The sequence below is a fragment of the Rhinolophus sinicus genome, linkage group LG12, assembly GCF_036562045.2.
Source record: "Rhinolophus sinicus isolate RSC01 linkage group LG12, ASM3656204v1, whole genome shotgun sequence".
In the NCBI taxonomy this organism is placed as follows: Eukaryota; Metazoa; Chordata; class Mammalia; order Chiroptera; family Rhinolophidae; genus Rhinolophus; species Rhinolophus sinicus.
The window spans coordinates 13,270,383-13,289,491 of record NC_133761.1 but is presented as its reverse complement, the minus strand read 5'-3'; the positions used below and the strand labels follow the sequence as shown (position 1 = coordinate 13,289,491).

Sequence of the window (19,109 nt, the reverse complement as noted above, 5' to 3'; positions counted from 1 at the left end):
TATGTTTTCACTGAGGTGGTCTCGTAATTGATTAAAAGACTTAATTTTGAACATTTTCTTAAATATCAAGCCAATACCCCAAGGTATCTTCAGCTTTTCCTCCATTTTCATGCCAGGTATATGGTATATTTTAAATGGAGGCTGAACACTGAGCAGCTTGATTTTTTCACAGTTACCAAGTAACAGGCTTTGTGCAAGGATGGATTATTTTCTGGCTCATGTTCCCCCACAGAGCAAAGATTTGCACATAGTAGGAATGCAATGAGTGTTTTTTAAATGTGTAATATAAACTTATTCTATGACATTTCCCGCATTGAAGATATTTGTAAATAGATTAAAATACCTCAATATTTCATGCAAAATAAATACCTATTAGGAGAATTTGGACAATACCTGCAATATACATGATTTGACCCTGAATATCCAGTTTTGTTTTCATTCCAAACATCCTTTTTAAAAAGTAACATAAAAATGATAAAGATTGCTGCATTCTTTATATGTCCTGCATCTCATAAATTTTAATTCAACTGCCAGTTCTTTTCTCAACTATAAATGTTAACAGTATTTGCTCCTGTGTTTGAATAGGAAGAGTATCCATTTTCTGTTTCTTAACAGTGATATGTAAGTCTCCTTTCTCTAATTTTTCAAGAAAATGCTTCATTCTGAGTTTGAATAGTAATCGAAGGTCTGGTCCTGAAAGTGGTGGGGCAATTACAGATCGCTCTAATTCTGAGAGCCTGAGGTACAAATCTATCCAAGTGCTCAACTTAATTTCCATGAGAAGGGTAAGTGGATACCCATTCTGGCAAGTTGGGATGACCATGGGAGTTATCTGTAACTTCTGTCAGCTGCCAAAACACTGAACTAGCTCCAATGTCCACACAAGCCTTTGCAGCAAACTGCAGTTCAACGTTGTCAGCTTCAGCCTTCAGTGTTCTACTGTACGGTCTATCAAACATGTGTGTACTCCTGCAATTTAGACTGTGTCCACTATCCCCAAACTGACAAACTATCTTGAGGACAAATTGCCCAAATCATTGTGAGAAAAATCAGACCCAGGAATGAACCAAGCTAGTTTTTTTTTTCTTTCTCTTTTTTTCCCTCCATCATGCTCAAATACTGAATGTACTATTTCATGGCCCAGAAGGAAAGAAAGTTGATGAATATCAGTTGCACTATTTGAAAGCCTCGGAAAGATAAACGCGTCCATTTGGAAGCATCAAGGCATTTATATATTTGGGGAATCAACCACATGAATAACCCAATTGATCTCAGAGATCCATGGGATATCTTTATTGAATTCAATTAGATGATTAACCACTACTTTAACAGCCGGGTATTGGCATCTTTCAGTTAGCATATCATCTTAAAATTCTTCCATCCAGTTCTGATAAAGGCCTGAAAAGTTCTTTCCCCAATAATAGCTCACTCCTTCCTGTGACTGGACTCACCGCCAGATGAGTAAAATGAAACACTACAAATAGGAATCCTAAACTACTCAAACCAAGGAATAGCTTCCATTTATTCTTCCTTACACGTCCTTTAACTAATTCCTTCTTCTTTAAGGGGAATTGCCCACCACCATTTCCTTACACCCCTGCCCACATTGATTGTAAGTCATTTCTGCACTGGTTTAAGAATTATCAAGAAGGGAACAACCAGAGCAGCTTGAAAGCAGGACTTCTGATGTTTCTTATGGGAAAACAGTTTAGAGGACACAATACTGAAAGAGTAGGAATGACTACAACTTTTTAAATCAGTGTTTGTCTTGAAAAAGAGTCATTTCGTATAGCACATTTTGGGGTAAAAATCTGAATTGTCTTACTATTGGAACGCAAGAGGCATCCTGTTCTTTTGTTATTAAAAGTCCGATAGAAATGAAACTTTCCAGGCAGAAAAGCCAACCTATCACCGATTTACTCCCAGATCCTGATTCTCACTTACTATAATATATGGTTAATTTGTACTTCATGACAGGTGAGGTTAGAGCTTGTGTGGTATGGTTTTCTCCAGTTGATAAGTGAGTTAAATTGGAAGAAAATAGTTTCTAGTTGCAGGCTACAGTCCACAGATGAAGCTCACTTTTCTTTTGCTTGATTATCCTAGCGGTGGCAAAAGAGAAGATGGCGTCTCCCAATTAGTAATTGTGGGTGTTTGTTTATTTGGTTTCCTGAGCGAGTTATTAAGCATTGCGATTGCCTCTATCTTTTTATCTCCTACTATAAGCCCAGTGAGGGAAGGGAGTGTGGCTTGGTTACCATTATAACACCCACACTAAGTGCAATACCTGCAAATATTAGATGCTCAGTAAATATGTGGGGAAAAAATGTGAGCAAGAAAAGCTGTTTCTTGAATGCCCACTAGAGCATGATGGTGTAATCAATTCTATTTTTATTATCTATCCTTTCATAAATCTTGAAAGTTCTGAGACTTAATTTCCATGTCTGAAAAATGAGCAGAAATCAATCTGACCTGCCCTTTTAAGACTTGAGAGGCTCTCTCAAGATAACGCAGATGAAAGCACTGTGCGTTTTAAGCTCCTGTATAAATGCATGATCAGACATGACAGGTCACCCTGACATTGATCAGCGAAATGATTTATAAAGTGAGCAGGGAGTGGAAGAAGGTAGGGGAATGCTTAATTTGCCAGAATTCTCAGGGGAATGTGTTATGTAGTTGGAAGAAATGTTTAATAAATGCCGTGAGATACTAAGTGTGATACCTTACCACTCTACCCCAAGAGGTATGCTCCACTTTCAAATACTGCTCAATGAAACTCTTCTCTAAGAAGGAGAAGAGTCTTATTAATTGAAGATCTTTTGAATATAGAACGGGAGAGAAGTATGGGACCAGAGGTGCATTGCTTGTAGGACAAAGGATGAGTTTTGTTCCAACAACTTTTCCTAGAAATTAATCAGAGACAGGATTTTATTTCTTTAAATTAAAACTTTGAGATGATGCCTGCCTACCCAAAATACCAAATTAAAAACATGGCTGCGATGTACAAATATTGTACTCCAGCATAATGCATAATCATGTCAGAATAGCACTGGACTTTATTGGGACTAAAGAAAATCTGCTCTATATTCTATAAAGTCAGGATATGGCAATGTAGGTGGGACCAAGCTCGATCTACTTAGTCCAAAAGTGAATCTCACATAGTAATGTGGGGACAGACCTGGAGTCGGAACTCAGTATTCTGCCTCATGGTATACCAAATGTCTTCTAAGGGATGATCTTTTAAATATTGATTCAAAAGCATTGAACAGATCAGTTATTCGCATCACATTTTTCCATCTGTCTCTCCTAATGGAGGGCCTATATTGAAATTAGGCAGATGAAAACTGGTAACAGCTTGCTAATGGATGTCAGAATCTTAGCTCATTTTATTTAAGTGTTCCTTCATTTATTCCTTAATTCATCAAGCATGTATTAGATGCCTAAATGGTCCAAGCATCTGGAGTTGCAAAGGGAATTATAGTAAATACAAACAAACATTGTATGTATGTGTGATCTGAAATGTTTACTAGTTGTGGTATGAGAGGAAAAACATACCATTAAAACAAAACATTTGGCTCCTGGGCTAATTTCCAAGAGAAGTTTGAAAAAAAAAGTCCGTTTTCTGTGTTCCCTTTTCATGACTGTGTTGAATCAGGAATACAAAACAACCAGAGATTTGACTGTAGTATTTCATTTCTCTTATACAAATTAAATAGAATTCTGATATTCAAAGTATGCCTACACCCATCTTGATACTTTTCCAAGGTTACCTGAAAACTTGTAAAACAGTTTGAAATAGACTCTCCTATACATTAATTAATTCAGCAAACACTTATTAATACCATTATGTGCCAGGTACACTGAATTATTACTGGGGAGTTAAGACATTACAAATAAGACTGCCGCAGAAGAACCCATTATTTGAAAATAAGCAGCAAATGAATATCACAAGTCAGTGTGATAGTACAGATGTATCACTTCATCTAAGCTACAGGGGATGCACAGAGGCACATGGAGGATGGTGAAGGTTAATTGGACCTGAGTGTTCAGAGAAGGTTTCCTGGAGAACGTTAAGCTTAAATTCTATTTGGAAAGAAGAGTAGGGGTTGAAAGTAGGGATGGGTACATCAGAATGAAGGATCAGCATGCACTAAGGAAAAGAAGCCTACAACAAAATGTGTGCCCTGGGAAATAGAACCAACTCACGACTGCTGGAGCAAAAATTGCAAAGGGATATTTATGATATGCTGTTTTGGATATCACTAACTCGAGTATGACAAATCCATCTGCATGCGTTGAAATTCACATGTCGTCTTCTACGTTCTCTGTCCCTCCGCCAGACTATGTTACCTTTGTGATCATATAGTTAGGATATGGTGAAAAACAACAATGACTTTGTAAAAAAAAAAAAAAAAAAAAAAAAAAAAAAAATATATATATATATATATATATATATATATATATATATATATGGCAGAACTAATTTAAGATTGACTACATGACTATAGAGATAACATTGGGAGGGCATTTTGGAATACAATTCTACAGCCACAGTAAGCTTTTTCTAAGATCTTTGTCCCTCCTTAGCAGTTCTCTCTCCAGTGGCATTCCAGGCTCAACTGTCTTCATCCTATCACTGGCAGCTTCACATAGATCTGCTCTTTAAATTGGGGCTTTGGACAAATTTTCCTTTGAAAATAAGCTTGTATGCTTCATTTCATTTAAAAATCATTCCTTCTTGTCTGATTCTCATTTTTTTTTTTTTTTGAGGCTAAACTGAGGCAAACATTGAAGTGACAGTATCAATACTATTGGTATAGCTACCTACATGGAACTACATCCACATGTGAGTCTTCTATTCTCAGATGCTCGTCCATGAGGTTATTCCAATGAGGTTATTCCAGCAGGGGCACTGTTCTGCCACATTGCCCACTGCAAGGAAAGAAATCCCCACCTGGGAAGTGCAGTGATGTGAGGGTCAACATATGCCTCATGCTTCCCCTCAAATGTAGACTTAACTGCCTCCTAATCTCCTTTTAGCTTTAATCACAGACGCTCTGTCTATAATTTTCCATATTTAATTCAATTTAGAAAACATTAACTATGAATTTACTATGCTTGGTCTTGGAAACAAGGTATACACACACACACACACACACACACACACACACACACACATATGGTCTTTGAAATGGAGTTTCTCATCAGCTTCTTTGGGGATGGGAGCCATAGACATGCATACATCTGACTCTTTTGGTGAAGCCATATCTATTTTAGAGACATGTTGCTATGGGTTGAATTCTGTACTCAACAAAAAATATGTTGGAGTCCTAATCCCCAGTACCTCAGAAAGTGATCTTATTTGGAAATGAGGTGGTGGCAGATGTGACTTAAGTTAACATGAGGTCACACCGGAGTAGGGTGGGGCCCTAAAGCAACATGACTGGTGTCCTTATAGGAAGATGGCCATGGAGACACAGAGAGAGTATCACGTAAAGATGGAGGTAGAGGTTGCAGTGATGCATCTACAGTTTAAAGAACACCAAGACTTGCCAGCCATCATTAGAAGCTAGGAGAAAGGCTTGCGATCGTTTTCCCCTCGGACGCCTCAGAAGGAATCAGCCCTGATTTCAACTGCCTGATTTCAGATTTCAGACTTGTAGCCTGTGAAGCAATAAACGATTGTTTTCAGCCAGCCAACTCATGACGCTTTGTTACAGCAGCCACAGGAAAGTGATACACGTGCACAAAGTTCACAGAGGAGGAAGCCATTATGAACCACGCTAAGTGTCTGGAACACAGCTAAGAGTACTCGACGCTTGAGTGGGGTTCTCAGGGGTTAGTTGGAGTAGTCCTTTGGGAAAAGGAGGGCCGTACATTCACAACAGAGAAGAAAGCAGGAGCAAAGGACAGGATTTGGAAAGGTCTTTTGGTGTTTGAGCAATGCTGAGTAGTCCTGTACAGCTCCAGCGTGGACACACGGTGCTTTGGGCAGAGATTGTTGCAATGCCCTTTTGCAACAAGCAAGTTTACTTAAATTAAGAAAAACTCCAAGTTTTGGAATCACTGTGTAGTGTGTGTGTGTGTGTGTGTGTGTGTGTGTGTATGTGTGTGTTTAAATATATATCTATCCCCAGATGGCTTTTCTTTCTTTCTTTCTTTCTTTTAATTTCTTTTTAATTATGGCAGCTATTCTCCAAACATGTTTTTGTTTATCTCAAACTAAGTATACAGTTTCAACATATGGAGCATATTTTGTTTTACTTCAGTTTATCTTAAGAAATCAGCTTTCCTAACTCTTGTTGGCAGTGGACCCAAATGATTTCTTACTTTTTATTTCCTTCTTTATTTTCTCCTTTTCTTTAGGTTATGGGTTATGGCTTATCTGTATCTTTGTTCATCCTGCTTTCTCTCCCTCCCTCTCTCCGTCCCCCCCGTTTCCTTTCTTTCCTTCCTTCCTCCTTTTTCGCTTTCTTTCCTTCCTTCTCTTCCTTTTCCTTCTTAAATGTCACAAAATATTTCCCATGTTGATGAACTGGCTCATTTAGTGGCAGGAACCAATGGCTTCTTGGCTGTTGGACATTTATTCAGCCTAGAAAATACACAAACTGGAAACAATAATAAACAAGTCAGGGGGATTATTTGCTCTTTTATTTATAGTGTCATGAACCTGACATTCACCTTTCTTCATAATCTGGGTCCAAACTGTTTTATCAGCCTTGCTTTGTGTGATGCATTATCAAACCTCAGTGCATTTGGTTCCCCTGCTCTTTCTTAGAAAGCTTGTTTTCATCTCCTTATCCTACTGTACTCCACGTAGCCTTCACGATCCAGCTCAAATGTCCCTCCCTTTTAACACATTTTATGATATTCCCTGGCAGAATGAATCATTGTCGCCCCGGGATTCTTCTAGAACTTTGTATATTTCTCTGTCCTTGCTTTATTGGGATTGGTATGTAGTTTCATCTATGTCCCCTTCATTAGACTGAAGTCAAAAATGGTTTCTCATTGTCCTTAAATCTGCAGTGTCTGATAGAGTGGTACAGAGTGAGCACTTCATAAATGCTCACTGAAGACATGCCTGACTGAAAAGAAATAGCAACCCTCCTACAAGGAGTAAAGGCAAATCATTTTGATCAGGAAGGAGATGGGTCCCCGCCTTCATCTCTGGCTATGAAGAGAGGGTGTGCTCCAGTCCTCACTAGAAAGGACACCTAGAAGAAAGGTGAGACTCCCATGTGGGAATGTGTTGTATTTTCCCACAGCATCAGTCAGGTACCAACCCACCACCTATCGGCTCCCCCTCGTCTTCTACTTTCCAGGGGGGAAAATTCTCCTCTGTTCTCTGGACTGTGAGACAGCCTGAGTTTCTATATCTCTCCTCTCTTCCGCCAAGAAGCACACATTCATAATTAATCAAGCTACGAATGTGTATTGTCAGTCTGAGGGTGACTTCTTTACAAACAGCCAGAAGCTGCCTATTGAATGCTCTGAAGCACGTTTTCACCCCAGGAGTTAAGCTAACTGTGTCTCGAGCTTTGTCAGTGTTAAAACAGAAGCTCCTCTGTAAACCCCAATTTCACGCCATGAAAAGGTTTCACTTTATGCTAAGACTTTAAGAATAGTTTGGGGGAAATGTTATAGTCTTGTAAAAATAAGAAACCAACAAAACTCCCACAAACATTCACATTAACATAGTGCTTTCTAATTTACGGAGCACTCTCCGTTGGCTGGCCTTTGCCTCTCTTTGACTTTAAACCACAGAACAACCGCATTGGTTAGGAAGATTTTGTCAAGGAAATCTCCCCCACGCCCTATCCAGCTCCATTGGCAACACTCAGAGCCTTGAAAGAACCATGCTTGTCTTGCCATCAGCATCTGTTCCCACTACTTTCTCTGCCCAGATTCCCTAAGGGAATCCTTCCCACTTTCTCCCCTTCTGTTCAGTTAACTTCTTCTTATCCTTCAGTTGTGAGCTCATAGCAAATTTTTCAGGGAAGTCTTCCCTGACTTTCCCAACTCCCAATGTTCCTTATCTCCATAGCAATGAAACATGAAGTTGTGTTTCTATTTTCCAGAGTATTGGGGCTCAGTTTCTAGTTATTCATTTCTTCAGTATAAGTATTCAAATATTTGTCCCCTTATTAGACTGAATGTCATTTCTGTGTCTAGCTTACGGTTATATCTATAGCACGTGGATAGCATATAATAACTCAATAACTACTTCAGAATGAAATCAATGACCACCATCTACCTTCCTTTTCAGTTGAGAAATTTCTAGTTCAAAGCAACATGCCACAGGTTATGTTGCTGAGAGTTTTTGGAGTCAGAGAGACTTGAAATTTCAATTTCAAATTTCAGCTTTGCAGTTTACTCACTTGGGTGATACTTGCTGGGTCTCTGGTTCTCTTTTCTTTTATCTGTTTAATTCAGATAGTAGAAATTAAAAGGATACTTGTAAGTTCTACAAGAGATAAAGTATGTATAGTGCTTGTGGACTCTTAATAACTCCATTTGAGTCTTTTAAGTCTATTAGCTGTACTACTGGTTATAGTCAATGAAACTATTTCTATATTTTTCAAAAACATCAATATCTCTTCTTACAAGAGGAAAATTTGAAGTAAAAGGAAATTCAGCGCTAAAGGTAGTTGTTTCCTCTTTTTCTTTTCTCCTTTAGCTCTTAACATTATGACAGAAGAGAAGGCATTTGAAAGGGAAGCAAAACTAATATTTATTTAGTTTATTTAGCATCTTCCTAAATGCCTACTATAAATGCTAGCTGTCTTCTCATTTATTCCTACTAATAAGGGTTATTTGAAGGCCAGGCCCAAGATGGAGATGCAAATGTTGTAGAGGAAATGAAATGAGAGATTTCTAATGGTGAAACCAGAGAGTGAACGCACAGTGTTTTTACTGGTGGATTTGCTAAGAGAAGGAGCTAAAGAAACAGCCAAGATAGTAGTTAAAGAAGTTGTCCAAAGAGAGGGCTTATGTAATTAACAAAAGAAGGAAGGAAGGAAGGAAGGAAGGAAGGAAGGAAGGAAGGAAGGAAGGAAGGAAGGAAGGAAGGAAGGAAGGAAAGAAGGAAAGAAAGAAAATGAAAGGAAGGATGGATGGAAGGGAGGAAGGAAGAAAGGAAGGAAGGGAGGAAGGAAAAAAGGTGGAAAAAAAAGAAAAGAAATACAGGAGACTAAGAATCAAATATCAAGAGATGGTCCACTCAAGTTTCTTGACACTAAATCTTGTGTTTGATCCACCTGGCCACCTAGAGTGCTCTATAATATTATTATATGAATATTATTATATGAATATCAATGGATAATTCATATTCTCTGTATCATACTCCTAAGCTCTTACAGACAGAGCACAGACCAAAGATATTTACAGAAGTTATAGTACTGTCATAGCAAGGAAATATGAAAATACTATAAGGACCTATTTCAGGCTAAAAATGAAAGAAGAATATTGAAAAACTCACCCATATGATTTAATATATATTATCGAATTCATTTAACTTCAGAACTGCTTTCATACAGCTTTATTAGAAGCAGTAATTACACGTTATTTAGAACTTTGACTAGCGAGAGCTGACTGAGAAGATAAACATGGGTAGCAAGATGTGTGTATATGACCAGGCAGGAAAAGTGCAGTCAAAAGGACCTGGATTCAAATTTTAGCTATGCTACTTGAGATCTCTGTGACATTAAGGTTAGGAAACGAATTGTGAGACCAGTAATGCCTACATCATAGGGTAAATATAATTAAATATGATTAAAGATTGAAAATTATATGAGTAATGTCTATATACTAATACCTATAATACAAGGTCTGACAATTAAGTTCGTGAACTCACCCTCGAAAAAGTGCTACAGACCTCATTGCTGAATATCACTATGGTCACCTTTGAAGGACTCCCCTTGGGAAGCTGGCACCGAAGCCAGCGTCTAGTCCACCCTTCAAAGCAATTCTGGAACTCTTTTTCTGGAATGGCCATCAGAGCTGTCATCGTATTATACTTGATGTCCTGAATGTCATCAAAATATCTTCCTTTCATATTTCCTTTATCTTCAAGTAAAGAAAGAAGTCATCGGGGGCCAGATCAGGTGAGTAGGGAGGGTGTTCCAATACAGTTATTTGTTTACTGGCTAAAAACTCCCTCACAGACAGTGCTGTGTGAGCTGGTACATTGTCGTGATGCAAGAGCCATGAATTATTGGCCAAAAGTTCAGGTCATCTAACTTTTTCACGCAGCCTTTTCAGCACTTCCAAATAGTGAACTTGGTTAATTGTTTGTCCAGTTGGTACAAATTCATAATGAATAATCCCTCTGATATCAAAAAAGGTTTAGCAACATCGTTGCAACAAGTTTGCGAACTTAATCATCTGACCTCATATAATCTAAATTTCATAAATGCTGTTTTTCCCTCACAGCATTTGTTCTTTCTGACTCAGATTTCTTGATACTTTTCTTTAAAACAAAAGAGAAAAGATACAGTATCTGTGAAATACTAAGTGGTGTGCAGGTGTCATGCTGCAAGAAACAAGAAAGTAAACGTGTTTTGCTTACTGGCATAACACCACTCTTCTCCACCATGTACCCTAATTCCTTCCTCCTCCTCTACTTTGACCTCAGCTACTTTAAGGGGAAATATGATTAGGGGTGAGGTCAAGGACTCCCTTACTCTAAAGTGGACCAAAAATCATACATACACATATGAGCATGTTGGTGACCTTCAAGGAAGAAAAGGCTTCAAGCTTTTTGTGTTCTGTATATATAGACACCCAACTTAATATCTTTTTCTTGACTTACTGCACTTGCTAAAACCACTATGACAATACTGATTAAAAGTAATAAGACTCAGTATTCTTGTCTTTTTTTTGAATTTCAGGGAAAAGTGTTCAGTTTTTCATCATTAAGTATGGTGTAAACTACATAATTTTTATAGATGCTCTTTATTAGATTAAGAAATTTGCTTTCTATTTCTAGGTTGATGAGACTTTTTCAGAAATAGATGTTGGATTTTGATAACTTTTTTCTGCATCTATTGAAATGATCACATATTTTTTAGCTTGCTAATATGGTTAATTAAATTGCTAAAGTTCAAACATTAAAATATGAAGCCAATCTTGCGTTACTGGGATAAAACCCTTTGATCATGATGTATTATCCTATTTATATATTATTTGATTCAAGTTGGCAAAATTGTATTAAGAAGTTTTGGACTTATATTCATGGGGGATATAAATCTGTAGTTTCTTTCTCTTCTAATTTCTTTGTGTGATTTTGGTATCAGAGAAGGCTAACCTCAGAGAATGATTTGGGATGTGTCCTTTCTTCAAATTTCTTGAAGATTTTTTGAAGAATTGCATTTTTTTCATCCTTAAGTTTATTATTTAGAAGTACACTATTTAGTTTCAAATATTTGGGGACTTTTCATGTATCTTTCTAGTATCGATTTCTAATGTGATTTCACTGTGATGAAAGGGGGATCAAATATATGGTGATGGAAGGAGAACTGACTCTGGGTGGTGAACACACAATGGGATTTATAGATGATGTAATACAGAATTGTACACCTGAAATCTATGTAATTTTACTAAAAATTGTCACCCAATAAATTAAAAAAAAAAGAAAGAAAGAATGTACTTTTTATTATTGAATTCTTTTCTTTCTTTCTTTCACTTCTTTTTTTTTCCAGAATGTAGTCTATCTTGGTAAATTTTCTTTGTGCACATTAAAAGAAATTTATTGCACTATTGTTGGGTAGAGCGGTCTAAAAATGCCAGTTAAGTTGGTTGATAGTATTCTTCTAATCTTTTATATCTTACTGATTTTCTATCAATTAATGAGGAAATAATCTTGAAATCACTACTCAGTAGTGAATTGATTTACATCTTCTTGAAGTTCTACTAGTTTTTACTTCATGTATTTAGAATTTCTGTTGTTTGGGTCATAAACATTTAGGATTATTATGTCCTCTTGATAAATGGTTCCCTTGATCATTATGAAATTGCTTTCTTTATCCAACATAGGATTCTTTGCTCTGAAATCTATTTTGTTTGATAACAATTAAGCTGCCCTGCTTCCTTTTATTAGCGTTAACGTACTATGTTGTCTCCCATCTTTTGATTTTATCATGGTTTTGCATTTATACATAAAGTTGTTTCATTGTAAGATGTATGTAATTGAGTCTTGCATTTAATGTAAATGCTTCTTCACTGTCTTCTCCTTTGCTTTGTTTCCAGAGACAAACTGCTGTCGTCCTTTTCCTTGTTCCTTTGTATGTAATGCATCTTTGTTTTTACTCGGCTGCTTTAAGATTTCCTTTTTATCACTGATTTTAAGCAATTTGATTATGATAGGCTATGTTGTCATTTTATCAGGTATGTTGGTATTCATCGAACTTCTTAGATACGTGAAGTTACTGTTTTTAGCCGGTTTGGAATATATTCAGCTATTATTTCTTCAAAAATGTTTCTGTCTCTCCTTCTCTCTCCTTTTATTTAAGGATTACAATTATTCATATATTGTGCCTCTTAAAGTTGTCTCACAGCTCACTGATCATCTCTTAATATTTTGCAGTTTTTATTTCTATAATATTTAACTTTATATAGTTTCTATTGCTATGCCTTCAAATTCACTAATCTCTTCTGCAGTGTCTAATATACCATTAATCCCATTATATGTATTTTTCATTAAAGACATTGTAATTTTAATCTGTAGAAGTTCAAATTCAGTATTTTTAAAATGTCTTTTATGTCTCTATATTATATTTTAAATATCTCTCCTGGTTTCTTGAGCATATGAAGCACAGTTATACCCTCTGTTTTAATGTCCCTATCTACCAATTTTATTCTGTATTCATTCTGTATCAGTTTTAATTGATTGACTTTTCTCCTCAGTATTTATTGTATTTTCCTGCTGTTTTTGCAAACTTAATTTTTTGTTGGATGCCACACATTGCTAATTTTGTTTTTTTGAGTATTAGATAGTTTTGTCTTTCTATAAATATTCTGGAGCTTTGTACTGAGATGTGATTAGGTTATGTGAAAACTATTTGTTTCTTTGAGTCTTCCTGTTAAGACTTGTTTGGCTGGCATAGAACAGTCCTTAATACAGGTTAATTTTCTCCACTACTGAGGCATTACCATTTTGAGTATGTCACCCAATTCCCAGAGTATTATAAGGTTTTCCTCTCTGACTGGTGGAAACCCAGGCACTCTTAATAGTACTATGTGAGCGCTGGGTATTGTTCCCCTGATTCTTTCATTGATTTTTTTTTCTCTCAGCCTTGGGTACTTCTTTTACATGAATGTGCTAATCAGTATTCAACTGAGTATTCAAAGGAGACTCTACGGATCTCTGATGTTTTTTGACAGGCTCTCTTCTCTCTGGTCCTCTGCCTTACGAACGCTTTCTATCTGGCCTTTCCTGGACTTCTGCTTTATCTCCTCAACTCAGGAAGACACCAATGTTCTGCCTGGGCTCTCCTTTATTGCATTACAGCCTGGAAGCTCTCTCCAGGCAATAACCTGAAATGATCAATCATAGGATTCATTACCTTTCCCTCCCATCTTTCAGTTACCACTCTCCTTCATTACAGTGTACCCAACGTATTGAGAACTGTAGTTTCACATATTTTGACAAGTTTGCTATTTTTTTTTCTGGAGCTAGGATAAATTATGTCCCTTTCATTCCATTTGGCAAGAAGTAGCCATCATAAACTAGATCTAGTTTTTAGTTCCAGGTTTATTGTTTACTTATTTTGAAGAGTCAGTAAACACACTGCATACTTTATTGGTCCAAATGAAGGTTAAATATCTACAATACTTAAAAAAAATTTTTTTTTTTTCAAATCAGATGTAACATTAATGTGAGTGGCTGGAACCAATTGGCAGGCAAATAATAATACTGGACTCTGTAATGAGTCAATATATTTTATTCTTTCTTCCCTTCTTTAGAAAGTTCAACCATCTAGGATAAATCATTTGCAAACTGAAAAAATTGCAAATGGTTTGAAAACTGGAAAAATTGCAAACTATGCAAATGGTTTAATTTGAAATTAAATTTTAAATCTACAGTTATTTTGGTATTTTGTCTTTATCTTCCTAGAGGAAAATCAGAGTAGCCTACATTGACGTGCAAGGACAGTAGCAAACAAACTTTTTGCTGACTGAATCAGGAGTTATATTTCCTGTAAGCACTTCTCTCCGAGTATTTTACATTTTCAAATGTAAAAAGTAATTATAAAAAGCAACCCGAAAGGTTTTGAAATTTTACAAAATAATAGATTATGGTACTGTACTGCTTAAATCATCCTAATTCTACCTGTTGAAATTTGAATTCAAATTTCTTATGAATCATGTAATATAGCCCTAGTATTTATCTTAAAGTTTGAAATCTGCGTGACCTATAAGGTCTTCCATGATCCAGCTGCTACCTATCCAACCTCATGTCTTATCCTTCTTCCCTTGGTGCGTGGGCCTTCTGTTTCTTGTACTTATAAAGTTATCTCACACAGCAGAGCCTTCACAATTTCTTTCCGTGATTATTATATGGCCAACTGCTTCCCAAAAGTCAAGTTCAACACAAATATTACTTCCCTAGGCAGTCTTTCTTGACTATGCTAGTTAATGTTGTGGACTTACCCAGTGTGGTAGTCAGAATTCTAAGATGACCTACAATTACGCATATTCTTGTATAATCTGCTCTCTTTGAGGGAGGATGAGACGTGTGAATGTATTTGGATTTCACTGTCATAATTATGCTATTTATTACCTCTATGTGTTATTTGGCACAAAAGAGTATGGAGACGTAATTAAGTTCCCTAATAAGTTGACTATAAATTAATTCAAAGGGTGATTTTCTTGAGTGACCCTGATCTAATCAGGCAAGCTCTTTGAAAGCAGAGGTAAGCTTCTGTTTATGTGAAAGAAATAAATGATCATTTTTCAAGAGTCTGTGGAGGAGATCACATGACAGGGATCTGAGGGAGGTCTCAAGATGCGGAGATTTTCTTTGGCCAACAGCTATCAAGGAAGCAAGGACCTTAGTTGTACAATTGCAGGGAAATGAATTCTGCTATCACCATGAATGTGATTTGAAGAGGACTTTGATCTCCATAGGAGACTGTAACTCTGCTAACACCTTCATTTCAGCCTGATGAGACCTTGAGCAGATGGCCTAGTTAATTCACACCCAGACCCCTGACCTACGGAAACTGTGAGTTGATAAACTGCTGCTTTAAATCGATAATTTCTGGTAACTTGTTATGCAGAAGTAGAAGATGAAAACACCCAAGGGGACTTTCTATCACACTACAGTATTTTATTTTCTTCATAACGTAAAACTCTTTGAAATTATTCTGTATATCACTTGCTTATTTCAGTATTTACCCCTAGATTGTGTTTTTCTAGAAAAGCAGTTTTGGTTGTCATTCTGCCAGGTTGATTCTGGCTATTTTGTTGTTTTAGAGGCAGAGTGGAAAGAATGATAAATCTCTTTCTGTCAAAAAAAAAAAAAAGGAGGAGCTAATATATACTATATAATATTGAGATTTTCTCACTGGGACAAAATAATCTTTCTTTGGTATTCTTCAATTTTCAAAATAATTAAATATGAGGGAAAGACTGAAAATTCTTCGAAATAAGAGAAGCACGCAGCCAACATTTCACATAAGTCACAGGCGTGCAACTCTGTTATTTTTCAAATAATACAATTGTTTGTGGAAGCCATGCAACATTTCAGCACAGAATTTTATTTTGCATTAATAAATATATTTTTTTCATCCTCTGTAGTTATTGTGACCACATGTGGTGATGGTGCCAAAACATTCCTCTCTTGTGTGTTTCATGACCAACGTGCTCCTCATACTCAGGGCTTCCAGCAGATCTGTGTTTTGTGAATTCTTGCTGCCATCCTGAAAAAGTAATCAGCAACTGCCTGTGCCAAAGAGGAGGGAGGGAGAGTTCCATTGTCGTATTTTGTCCATCCACGGCAGGAACTGAACACCGGGACACTCTACTGAACTAACTAGCAAGTAAGCAAAAAATACCGTACCTTGTTTTTAAATCATTATACTTTCAGGTAATATGTTTCCTTGGGTAAAGTTCCTCAGGTCTAGAATTTTGTGGTCCATTATATTCATGTTCAAAATCTTAGAACACAACAAAGAAAGGTGGCATTTGTTATTATTTTTAATTCAAATGTATTGCAACATCCAACCTGTACTCTTCCTGAATATCTAATGTGTGTGGCTGTTATCATCTGTAGATTTGTATCACATGCAATGTCACCTTCAAATCCTAGGTCTTCAAAATGTTGTAAGATTATACTGGATAAACTTTCTGCCTTCAGCTAGTCAACCTGCTTGGTCAATGTCTTAAATCCCAAACTCTCCATTTAAAGCAGTTTCAATAATATCATCTGAATCCATTCCAAGATTTCAAAGATGGCAAACAGCTTCAGATATCTGTATAGAAGTATTAGTATCTTTTTACTATGAGTTAACAGATTCTAGAAATCACCCCCTTCAGAATAACTATATCTCCCATTGATACTCATTGGCACTTGAAATTTTACCATTATTATTATTTTTTTAATTTCTTGTGCTCAAGATATACTTCTGACAAAATGATGGAGGTAATATACCAAGTCTCTCATATATTTGCATTTTGTCTCCTGAAACAGAAATCCAGTTTAACCTGGTGGTAGAAAAGCATATTGGGAAGAGAACAGCCAGTGAGTCCAAGTTTAAATCTTATCTCCATCTCTTATTAGAACAGTCATGGAAACTTCTGGGCCAGAGTATCTTCAAATGTTAAAACCAAAACAATAACACCATCCTAGACTATCATAAATATATCAGATAACGTAAGACAAAGACTAAACAAAACGTGATTATTAGTAGCTACTATTGTTACTGTTTTAGGTAAACTGCTAAAGCATTTATTGAGTGTCTTTTATATGCTATAGATACATGGAGATGTAATGGGTTTGTTTTATATGTCTTTCAGGATGAAATCAAGAATCAAATAAAGAAACTATACGGAGAGACAAATTCATTTCATTCTAAAGAAAAGAAAAAATAAATTATTAATCATTTTAGTATTGTTCGTGCTATTATTTATTGATTGATCAATTCCTATAGGCAAGCGATTGTGCTAATTGTTTTCATGTATTATTTCATAAAATCGCCACAATCCAATATTTATTACCATTTTATGGAGAAACATACTGACCAAGTTCACAAAGAGCTGTGGAACTATGTATGATCTGATCTCAGGTACGTTGAATTACAGACAAGATAACAATGAAATCTGTAGGACAGCTGACTGGGAAGGGCAAGGTAACTCAATTAGACTTTGCCTAACCTCTCAAATTACTAAAGATTTATTAAGCTACATAGAGTCTGGATTAGATGTCATGGAGGTCTTACCTGATACCATGGCATTTATTCCACGTGTACATTTGGAGAACTTTGGGGGTGTCATATTAATTACATTGTAGCAAAATTTGGGAGTGTTGTGTGACATTGTGATTTATCAGAAATATGTATTCGGTCTTTGTCCCCTTTTCTGGCACAGAGCGCCTAAAACCTTTGGAATGTCCTAAGTGATGAGAGCATTAAAGGTGTCTTTTGTTATGTTAATGACCCTTGGAGAGCACCTAAGGATGATGGCTGGTTCTCAGTGAAGCCAACCATGTGATCAAAGAGTTGGCACTTCCTGTTGCAACGCTTTGAACCCCTGGGAGGTAAGAGGGGCTGGAGATTGAATCAGTTCCAATGGCCAATGATGTAATCAATTATGTCTGTGTAATGAAGTCTCCAGAAAAACCCAAAAGGACCAGTGAGGAGAGCTTCTGGGATGGTGAACACGTGGAGATGGGGCGAGTGGCACGCTCAGAGACAGCATGGAAGCCCGTCACCCTTTCCTCCGTACCTTACCCTATGCATTTCTTCCATGTGGCTGTTCCTGAGTTACATCCTCTTACGATCTGACAAACTGGTAAGCAAAATGTTTCTCTGAGTTTTGTGAACCACTCCAGCAAGTTAATTGGACCCAAGGAGGGTATAGTGGGATCAGAAAATTACCACGAACAACAAAAATAATTATGAATACATATTGAATAACATTTAAAGGCATCCCATGAGATTAGTTAAAATGACTTAGAAAGTTATGAGTGACATTGTAAGAATTATACTCACAACAACCTCTAACAGAATAGTTAAGGCAATCAATAGTATATGGAAAATAATTTTTAAAACATGTCGTGTGGCATGAGATTTGGAGTTACAACACGTGCATTTGAAGACTTATTTTGCTATATGTTTGCTAGCTATGCTGTGCTATACTATTTTGTTCATCTGTGTGACCTTACACAATCCATCTCACCTACCATGATGAAGTTTTCTCTCCTGTAAAATGGAAATATTGTCCTGACTAACTCATGTAGTTACTGACAGGGGGAAAAAAAGAAAACAAGATATTCTATATGAAGGTGCTTTATAAATAACCCAGTGACCTGCCAATTTATGGGGTACTGGAGATGTTGATGAAGGTGGTAGTGAGGCTGCTGCTGCTACTGAAGGTAGTGACACTGGCTAAGCAATGCAAACCAACACTACCCCATAAAATTAAACTTATTTACCTGTTTATCTATCTATCTATCTATCTATCTATCTATCTATCTATCTATCTATCTATCTATATCTTTCCATCCATCCATCTATCTATCATCTCTCTATCAATCATCTTGGGGTCCAGAAAGGCCTATATGAATGCTAAAAATTGGGTATGATTCTATCTAGCAAGTGTTTCCTTCGTCAAATCCTTCGTCAAATTTTATCCACAGAGGGCAAGATACCACCACTCTTGGAGGTTCTTTTCATATCTTATTCCAAATTTGATCTGCACCGTTCTGGCTACAAAGAATAAACTTGAGAGAGATGGCCTGGGCACTTTTCTTGGAGGATCTTATGAGTTTTTGTACACCTGAGTGGATTGGGCCGTTGCCTAGGGTATGAATAGAAGTACACCTCCATGAACTCATGTCTTGCAGAGAGGCTTATGGTCTGCTGAAATGGTAGTACTGAGATTAGATTAAT

The 19,109-nt window shown here is 36.7% G+C and overlaps 1 pseudogene; it reads right to left on the bottom strand.

Moving 5' to 3' along the window:
* Positions 1-523: 523 nt before the first annotated feature.
* Positions 524-19,109, bottom strand: part of LOC109434269 (metalloendopeptidase OMA1, mitochondrial) — a 122,017-nt pseudogene continuing 103,431 nt past the window's right edge.